Below are 9,495 nucleotides of genomic sequence, written 5' to 3' on the forward strand. Positions count from 1 at the left end.
TAACTGTCATAATCTTAAAAAGCTTCCTAGTTTTCAGATTACTCTCATTTCCACGTGCCGGTAGCCTCATCTGTAGTCTTTCCCTCTTTTATTTCTTTCCCTTTTTGTGCCATCAAAGGGCTTTCTCTGTCCATTAAAAGGTATATGAGGTGAACCTCTCTGGAACAGGAAGTAGAAAGGCCATACCTGTTAAGTTTTTTTTTTTGTTGTTTGTTTTTGTGTTTTTTTGTATTTTTCTGAAGTTGGAAACAGGGAGGCAGTCAGACAGACTCCCGCATGCGCCCGACCGGGATCCACCTGGCACGCCCACCAGGGGGCGATGCTCTGCCCATCTGGGGCATTGCTCTGTTGCGACCAGAGCCATTCTAGCGCCTGAGGCAGAGGCCATGGAGTCATCTCCAGCGCCAGGGCCAACTTTGCTCTAATGGAGCCTTGGCTGCAGGAGGGGAAGAGAGAGACAGAGAGGAAGGAGAAGGGAAGGGGTGGAGAAACAGATGGGTGCTTCTCCTGTGTGCCCTGGCTGGGAATTGAACCCAGGACTCCTGCACGTCAGGCCGACGCTCTACCACTGAGCCAACTGGCCAGGGCCCTGTTAAGTTTTTAATACCTGTCTTTCTCAGTGTTATTCCGAAAAACAGCAGCAGGTTTCTGAGACAGGGGAATACTAATTGTTACTTATAGCAACCACTGCGTCGGATCCCTGTGCCTCAGTTTCCCCACTACTTGGGTGATGTGGGGAAAGGCAGATAGATGTCACCTTACCTATAGGTACATTCCGCTAATGAGGAACACCAACGATAGGAAGCTGGGAGTTTCACCTCTCCTCCTGAGTGAGGGCAGGTCATCTTTACTCCTGGAGTGAACGAATTCTCTGTGGAGAGGGGACACAGCCCCGGCTCTTCCCTTTACAACAACGATTTCCAACCCGTGTTGCCGCAAGAACTTTTAAAACAGGCAGCACTCCGACCAGTTAGTCAGGGGCATTGACCTCTATTCCCTTAGATCAGGTGTCTCAAACTCAACTCAGCATGTGGGCCGCAGAGCAAGATCACAGCCATTTGGCAGGCCGCACTAGGTCTACAAAAGGCAACTGTTACGCAACACTTTTCTCACTGCAGTTGAAAACAAAAAAAAATCAGTACAACAAGCACAATCGTACATGCAGTTTACTCAGTGTCACAAAACAACCAGAAACTGTAGTTCGCATCACAACTGCTGTTAACTAAGCTAATATCTAGCTAGGATGCTAGAGAAATGAAAAATACAAGTAGGCCCCTAGACTTACTTAATTTTATCCAAAATATTTTGAACTTCGTGGATTAGTCTGCGGGCCGCACAAAATTGTTCGGCGGGCCGCGAGTTTGAGACCCCTGCCTTAGATGGTCAAGTAAAATAATAATAATAATGACAACAGCCTAGACAACAATGTGTGAATGAATCAAAATTATAACTGTTTCTTTCTGTCAGATCGGCGGAAAAAATATATATATATTTTTGGTGTGCTGCAGAATTTTAGCAATTTGTTTATATGTGCGCTGTGAGATGAAAAACATTGAAAACCGCTATTCTAGAAGATCAATAACCACCTGGAGGCATGGGGTGGGGGGGAGAGAGGGCTGAGACAAGCTTCTCCCTGTTTACAATCCCAGACCATCTCCCCAGCCTCAGGTCTCTCCCCCTCTGGTAGGTAACAGGTACCTCCAGGGAGGTAAATCTAATCCCTCCCTGGGGCCATTGTTTATTCACTTATCTTTTAACTTCCTAGTCTTTTCCTTAACTTAGGCTTCAGTCAAATTGTAACCTGAAAAATATTCACTTCCTGACAAGGTCTTGAACCTCCTTTTAGCCCTGAAAACTTTTCAATTTGCTGATATGTTCTGCTGAGTATTTTTCACATAAAGTCCTTTTATTTTATTTTATTTTTTTGCAAGTTACCCCATATAATAGTTTTATTTTTATCATTATTTAAAGGAAAATTGAGTTACAAATGTCAGAGCTAAATTGATATTTTTCCAAGAAATATAATAATAGGAGAAAATGTTTGTGGAATGACAGCTTAAACTTCTAAAGTATTATTTTATTTCCAGTGTATATTAAACCATATGGTAGTATTAACGTACACAATCTGGATAAATGTATGCTAGTTAAGATATTATATACTATATTAATTTTGTACTCATAGTTATGTCAGATTAAGAAAAGGCCCAATATCTCTAGATGTTTTAGTTATATAAACCCTTTCTATCACAGGAAAATTTGTAGGTATGATTATTAAAATTATTCAATTGCTTTGGAATAGCTTCGAATTCTACACTGACTAAACTTACTAACAAAATGTTCTATAATTTTTTTTTCTCGGTAAAACAGTTGGTCTATATGGCCAGTAGCCGTGGCTACCATCACAGCCGCCTGGCCCATGCAGGTTCGCTTTTGATTTGGACAGACGGTAATGAAATAATGGAGCCAAGAACTGGTGGGCCATTACCTTTAATCCTAGCTTACATCATTGGGCAAGAAATACACAGGGTGGGAAAACACTTCCCTTTCCATTCAGGGCTCCCAAAGCTACTGACTTATCTGAGTTTCCTAGAATCAAAGGTTTCTACCTCACCAGCCTTATTCACCTCTGTTCCCCACCTCCTTCTCTCCGCACAAACTCTGCACAAACTGGCTTCTCCTTCAGCACTCCGCCATCTAGGCTGTTTCTCCCCTCCTCCATGTGGTCTTTCTCTGCTCTCCTCTAGCATGGGCTCCTCTGCCCCATTTTATAGTGTAGAAATCAAAACCTTTAATCCAATATACAGTGTGTCCGTAAAGTCATGGTGCAATTTTGACTGGTCACAGGAAAGCAACAAAAGACAATAGAAATGTGAAATCTGCACCAAATAAAAGGAAAACTCTCCCAGTTTCATACCTATTCAGTGCAGTTCGATGTGAGCTTATACAGATTTTTTAGGGCTCCTTAGGTAGCTATCCCGTATAGCCTGTACAGATTTGTCACTGACTGATGGCCTACCAGAACGGGGTTTCTCCACCAAAATGCCGGTTTCCTTCAACTACTTATCCCACCGAGTAATGTTATTCCTATGTGGTGGCGCTTCGTTATAAAAGCGCCAATGATTCACGTTGCACTTTGGTCACAGATTCAAATTTAGCGATCCACAGAACACACTGAACTTTCCTCTGTACTGTCCACATCTCGACTAGCATGGCCGTGGGCTGCTCCGCTGTATACACGGTGTTACGTCATCATCTGCGCATGCACACATGCTGCCACATCATCCTACAGAAACTAGGAGGGTTTTCCTTTTATTTGGTGCAGATTTCACATTTCTATCATCTTTTGTTGCTTTCCTGTGACTGGTCAAAAGTGCACCATGACTTTACGAATACACTGTGCAAACAAGGAAGACTCTGATACAAAGTCACTTATCTGAGGCATAATGGGATTCCTCATGAGAGTGCACCACCCCCTATCATGCAACAGTCAAGGGTGAGGGGAAAAGCTTAGTCTTAAAACTAAGCCTTAGGCTATAAGGATCCTGCCTGCTTACAGCCTGTCCCCCACACCTCATGCAAACTATAAGCAAGCAAACATATATATCATATTTACAAACTTATTTGACCAACAGTATTACATCTGAAACATGATTTACAACATAAGAGTATATCAAAGGGAAAAGCTCTATTTCCCCTTATTAGTATTTAATAAGATTTTCCCTGAGCATGAATTCCTGGATGTGTTTTGGTTTATCTTTGAACCTGACCCCAATCTCAAACATTCAGTGTTCACGGGCGTTGTCACTGGGCTGACAGCTCTCTGACCCCTCTCTTCCCGAATTCAGCGTCATGCTGTCCTGGGAGGGGCTTTAGTAAGAGTGTGTGACGTTCCACACCCAGGTTCCTTCCTATAGTCACCGAAGGGTGGACACACGGTTGCTGTTCTCCGCCGGATCAGCAGAGGACAAAGCTGAGGCACCGCTCACTGCAGACCCCAGACTCACCCCCCCCCCCACCAGCTATTGGGACAGGAAGTTCTGAGGTCTGGGGTGCAAGAAGCATGTTTTAGAAGAGATGCCACAGGTGTTGGGTGGGCCTTTTTTTTTTTTTTTTTTTTTGGTTCTCTGGACTCAGGACCCCTGAAGGGACATGGCTTGAAGAGGGCCACATCAGTCAAATTGTGCCACTTGAGAAAGAAGTCCCAGCTTCATGGGTCTAAACATGTTATTGCTCTGAGTGTCCTGAGAAATAATGACATGAAACTTTTGGCTTGAAGGCATTCCCACAGTTCATTTTTAGGTCACATTTCTTCCCTGTTGTGTGTCCTTTTCTTTAAAGGGATATATGTGGAAGGATATTTTTTTTTAATCACAATTATTAATTGTATCTTTGTAATAAAAACTGAGGACTGACGGTTGGCGGGTTTGCCCGCCTGTGTCACATTCACGGGGTTTCTCCCCAGTGTGCCCTTGCTCATTTTTAGCGAGAAGGGGTTTCAAATGGAAGATTTCCGCCGCTTTTGTTAGGCTCTTAGAGCGTCTTCCCTTTGTATCGTTGAGTTCTCTGACAATCGACGAGAACTGATTGCTGGTAAACCCGCTCTCCCATTCATTCCACTTACAGAGTCTCCCCATTATTACGTGAAATGGAACCGATGTTATTTTCAAAGCCCTTTTCATGTTTATAGTCAAGGAGACGCTTCGGATTTTCAATCTCATGATGCTGAATACGGTTACGATTATGTCCTTTCTCCCTGTGTTCTCAGGTTCTAGTCAGGAAGACAGAAACCACATTAGTTGTGTCTATAGAAGGATTCTAATATGGGGAATTGGTTAAAAAGGTACCGAGCGGCTTGAAACCCCAGAGGGAACGCTGATATACCCCAGGAATAACAACGGCAGGAACACAGTACCGTCAGCAGGACCGGGGGGTCAAGGGGAAGAAACGGAGCATGTTGTAAGTTAGAAACACGCAGGAGAGGCCTCGAGAGTGGACACAGACGTCTACGGAGCGGCTACTGCCTGGCTGTGGTTGGTAAGAGGTCGCAGGAGGAGCCCTGCGAAGCCGGGACTCAGACCCGAAAGAAGGGGACACTCTCACGGCTGCTGGTGCATCCCCTGGTCTGGGGTCAGGCTGGCCCGAAGAATGCCGAAGACACCAGGGACTGGGAACTAACTGCCGCTTCTAGAAACAGAGACCGTGGCTAGGGCGACAGTGACAGACAGGAGGCAGCCAGGAGGGAGAGGTCCCTATTCTATCCTCTGACCTTCCAGGCCCCCGCCGGGTCCCCTGCTGGTGGAAATCTTAGCTTCGGCATCAGGTAGCGGCATCCAGAGTAAACACCTTGTCCAGAGATATCCGGCCCGGCACCTCCAATGGATGCTGGTCAGTTTCGGTCTGTAATGTGGGCAGAATCCATCTCCAATCGTAGCGATAAAGGTGTCCGAGGAGGGGAAGCCTGTCTGTTGACAGGTGCTGAGCAGTCCCGCGGACGCATTTTATGTAGGTCCATTGGACAGGCACCGGGTGGCTGAGGAGAGAGTGACTGACAAGGAAGCCCACACTGGCTTTTCAAGGACATTCCCAAACGCAACAGGGACGCTACGAAAGTCCCACTGGTTCCAGGAATACAGCGCAGAAGCGTCTATAAAAGTCTGAGTTTTTTCTCCTCCTCATGAGCTTGTCACCGGAACTTTCCATGAGGACATAACTGTATTCCAAGGGAGAAGAGGCAGTGCAGAAGGAGTAGTGGTCCAAGAAATACTTTTCTGGGTAAGAGAACCGTGGTTTTATTCCCGGGATGGGGTGAGACCGGGAGCACCCAGGTTGGTATGACTGTCCACCCAGGGTTTTATTCTCGGCTCCTGCATTTGCACTGCGTGTCTCCTACTGGAAATTGCCAGAGCTCTCTGTCGCATCCCGATTTGTCTTAGACACGGTAAGCATCGTCAGCTCTGCCGTGCCAACAGGCTCAAGAAGCAGAGCGACTTGCATTAAAAGCCGACACCAACATCAGGCTCCTTTCTGGCCTGCGTCCCACTCAGAACCGTTACCCCGATGGGCTAGCTCGGTAAATTGGTCAGATTTGCCGACTCCAAAGTGGCACCCACTGTCCCAGAAATCCAGTGCGGGCTCTGACCGTTGTGCCCTTCCTGAACACTGAAGTGGAAACGCAGTCACCTTTCTCCGCTTGGAAGGCATCTCCTAACCAGCTGGATCCCAGCAACGTCAGGAAGCGACGAGCCCCTGAGTTTTCATAACATTCTTCTCCCCAGCCTTCTGTGTCTTCTTGTGTCTTGTTGAATCATCGAAGCTAATTCCTGTTCCCTCCTACCCGGTCTGTTTTCGTGATGTCCTCAATGCAGTGAAGAAATGTAGTCTCTTCTGTAGGCTCACACGATGGTCCAAACCCGGGCAGACTGGACGGAGTTGGGTGGAGAACTGGAGGGGGTAACGTGACTTCTCCTCGAGTTTCCTCCCGCACAGTGGTGGGGGGGAGACAAAAACACCTGTCCCACTGGTGGCTGCCTACCAGGTACCTGGACCGAACCGAAGTTCTGCTCCGACTGCAGGTCTGGCTGCACCACGACCACCTGGTGGGGACATCAGCTGCTCATCAGCGCCCCTTATGGTGGCAGGTCGTCCACTCCCAGTCCTGCACCTGCTGCACTCCTTCCTGTGGGTGGAGACATACCCACCCGACCCTGCACCCCTGTGCCCCTGCACCTGCACCCCTGCGCCCCTGCACCCCTGTACCCTTCATCCCTACACCTCTGCACCCTGTGCCCCTGTGCCCCTGCACCTGCACCCCTGTGCCCCTGCACCTCTGCACCCTGTGTCCCTGCACCCCTGCGCCCCTGTACCCTGCATCCCTACACCTCTGCACCCTGTGCCCCTGCACCCCTGTGCCCCTGCACCCCTGTACCCTGCATCCCTACACCTCTGCACCCTGTGCCCCTGTGCCCCTGCACCTGCACCCCTGTGCCCCTGCACCTCTGCACCCTGTGTCCCTGCACCTGCGCCCCTGCACTCCTGCACCTGCGCCCCTGCGCCCCTGCACCCCTGTGCCCCTGTACCTCTGCACCCTGTGCCCCTGCACCTGCACCCCTGCACTCCTGCACCTGCGCCCCTGCGCCCCTGCACCCCTGTGCCCCTGTACCTCTGCACCCTGTGCCCCTGCACCTGCACCCCTGCACTCCTGCACCTGCGCCCCTGCGCCCCTGTGCCCCTGTGCCCCTGTACCTCTGCACCCTGTGTCCCTGCACCCTGTGCCCCTGCACCTGCACCCCTGCACCCCTGTGCCCCTGCACCTGCACCTCTGCACCCTGTGCCCCTGCACCTGTGCCCCCGCACCTCTGCACCCTGTGCCCCTGCACCTGCACCCCTGCACTCCTGCACCTGCGCCCCTGCGCCCCTGTGCCCCTGTGCCCCTGTACCTCTGCACCCTGTGTCCCTGCACCCTGTGCCCCTGCACCTGCACCCCTGCACCCCTGTGCCCCTGCACCTGCACCTCTGCACCCTGTGCCCCTGCACCTGTGCCCCCGCACCTCTGCACCCTGTGCCCCTGCACCTGTGCCCCTGCACCTCTGCACCCTGTGCCCCTGCACCTGCACCTCTGCACCCTGTGTCCCTACACCTCTGCACCCTGTGCCCCTGCACCCTGCACCCTATGTCCCTACACCTCTGCACCCTGCGCCCCTGCACCTGTGCCCCTGCATCCCTGTGCCCCTGCACCTGTGCCTCTGCACCTGCGCCCCTGCAGCCCTGTGCCCCTGCACCTCTGCACCCTGCACCCCTGCACCTGCACCCCCTGCACCCCTGCACACCTGCACAGCCTCACAAGACCACGTGCTTGCGACCCGCCCACCTTCTCCCCGCGGAGATACCTGTGACCGGACCTCTGCTGTCCGAGTCGGTCCACTCTGACCTCAGTACTCAGACAGACACTTGTCATTCTTGTTGGAAACAGGATCAAGGAAGACACAAAGCTTTTTCGGAAACATTCTAGCTGCATGGCAGAAGTAAGGATCTGTAACTTCTGTCCATTATGCATTTAAATACATGCATTGAATTTTCTTAAAGATGAAGGTGACGCGTGTGGGAGTGCGTGCGTGCGTGTGAGGAGCGCGGTGGTTCTGAAACAGGCGGTGTTCAGGGGACACAGCACGAGCCCCATCAGCCCTTCTCGCTCCCAGGAAGCCTGCTGCTTGGCAGCCCTCCCTCCTGCCCTCCAAACTCTGGCCTATTCCCTTTCCAGCAGAAATCAACCTCGTGTCAGCATACCGTTCTGCATTAAATATATAGAGAAAGAAAAAGGGAAAGCAGAAAGCCATGCATGCTATAATCCGGACCAGAGCAGAAATAACCCGAGTCCGGCCTGCTTGGCGCCTGTCCCGGGCAGCCTGTGGCCTTGGCCTCCCACCCCGGCTGCAGGGAGCCAGGGCCCCAGAGGGGAGCTGAGGAGCGTGTCCCCGGTCTCGGCTCGCACACACTGGTGACTCCTTCCTCCTGTCACTCGTCCGACTGCGCTAAATGGCTTCATGCATCCCCCATCTTGCCGACTTGGGAAGAACGCAGGGAGGAGATTGGTTCACACTAGCTTCCGCCAGGCAGCAGAGGCTTTGATAATTTGCTCCCATAACGATGCACTGTTTCTAGAATAGCAGTTGCAATTAGTGGAACCGCCTGATTAAGTTGATAATAGTGTATACTTCCTTTCTGAGGTCCATTGGCTTTCTGCTGGTGGCTTTGTCTCTCCAATTTCCCCAGGTGTGTGTGTGGGGGGGGGGGGGAGGCACCACGGTCTACTTACTCTCCTCGGGACTTCTAGGGGCGTCCGCTGGACCTCTCTATCACAGCAACACTTACTGTGTGGCACAGGGCGTCAGGGTGAGGATTCTGCCCCTTGCTGAGGAGCTGTATTTAAATTATATATCCAGAAAATGGGAATATAATCACAAGATGGGCCCTGGGGCCTGTGGTGATGCAGACTTGAATGGAAACACTAGTTATCAAATTACCATCACTTACTTAAGTTTGACTTGCAAAATATTGTTGCATTTTGGGCCCCTGGGGTGAACACCAATTTTTGAGCCTCTGTGTAGTAGTAGTTTAGATTGGAGATTTTGCAGCTGGTTCTATAATGCTCCCCCCCCCCCCCCCCCCCCCCCGCCTCCATGCCACAGGGAGAAAATCACACCTTAATGTCATCGCCTTTTCTTCTTGATGGCCGTTTCCAGGGGCAATTGGAGAGACTGGTCCTGCCACTGATCATCCTTAGGATCCTGTCTTAGTTTCACTGTGCCCTCCTTTCCGGATGAGTGAGAAAACACTGACTGTATCTTGATCGACCCTGGTCTTAAATATTAGTAGAGTTGCACTGGATTATGGGATAAAACAGCCCCACGCTCCGCAGGATATGTACCGTGACAGATAAGTTTTTGTTGTTGGTGGTGGTGATGGTGGTTTGTTTCTTTGGTTGTTGTAAAATCTTTT

General features: G+C 50.4%; 1 non-coding gene across 1 annotated transcript; it reads right to left on the reverse strand.

Annotated features, from left to right (window-relative positions):
* Positions 1 to 512: 512 nt before the first annotated feature.
* Positions 513 to 588, reverse strand: TRNAV-GAC (transfer RNA valine (anticodon GAC)). Its single transcript has one exon. It is a non-coding gene; the product is annotated as a tRNA-Val (tRNA).
* Positions 589 to 9,495: the final 8,907 nt, after the last annotated feature.

Source organism: Saccopteryx leptura, chromosome 12 (genome assembly GCF_036850995.1).
Source record: "Saccopteryx leptura isolate mSacLep1 chromosome 12, mSacLep1_pri_phased_curated, whole genome shotgun sequence".
Lineage (NCBI taxonomy): Eukaryota > Metazoa > Chordata > Mammalia > Chiroptera > Emballonuridae > Saccopteryx > Saccopteryx leptura.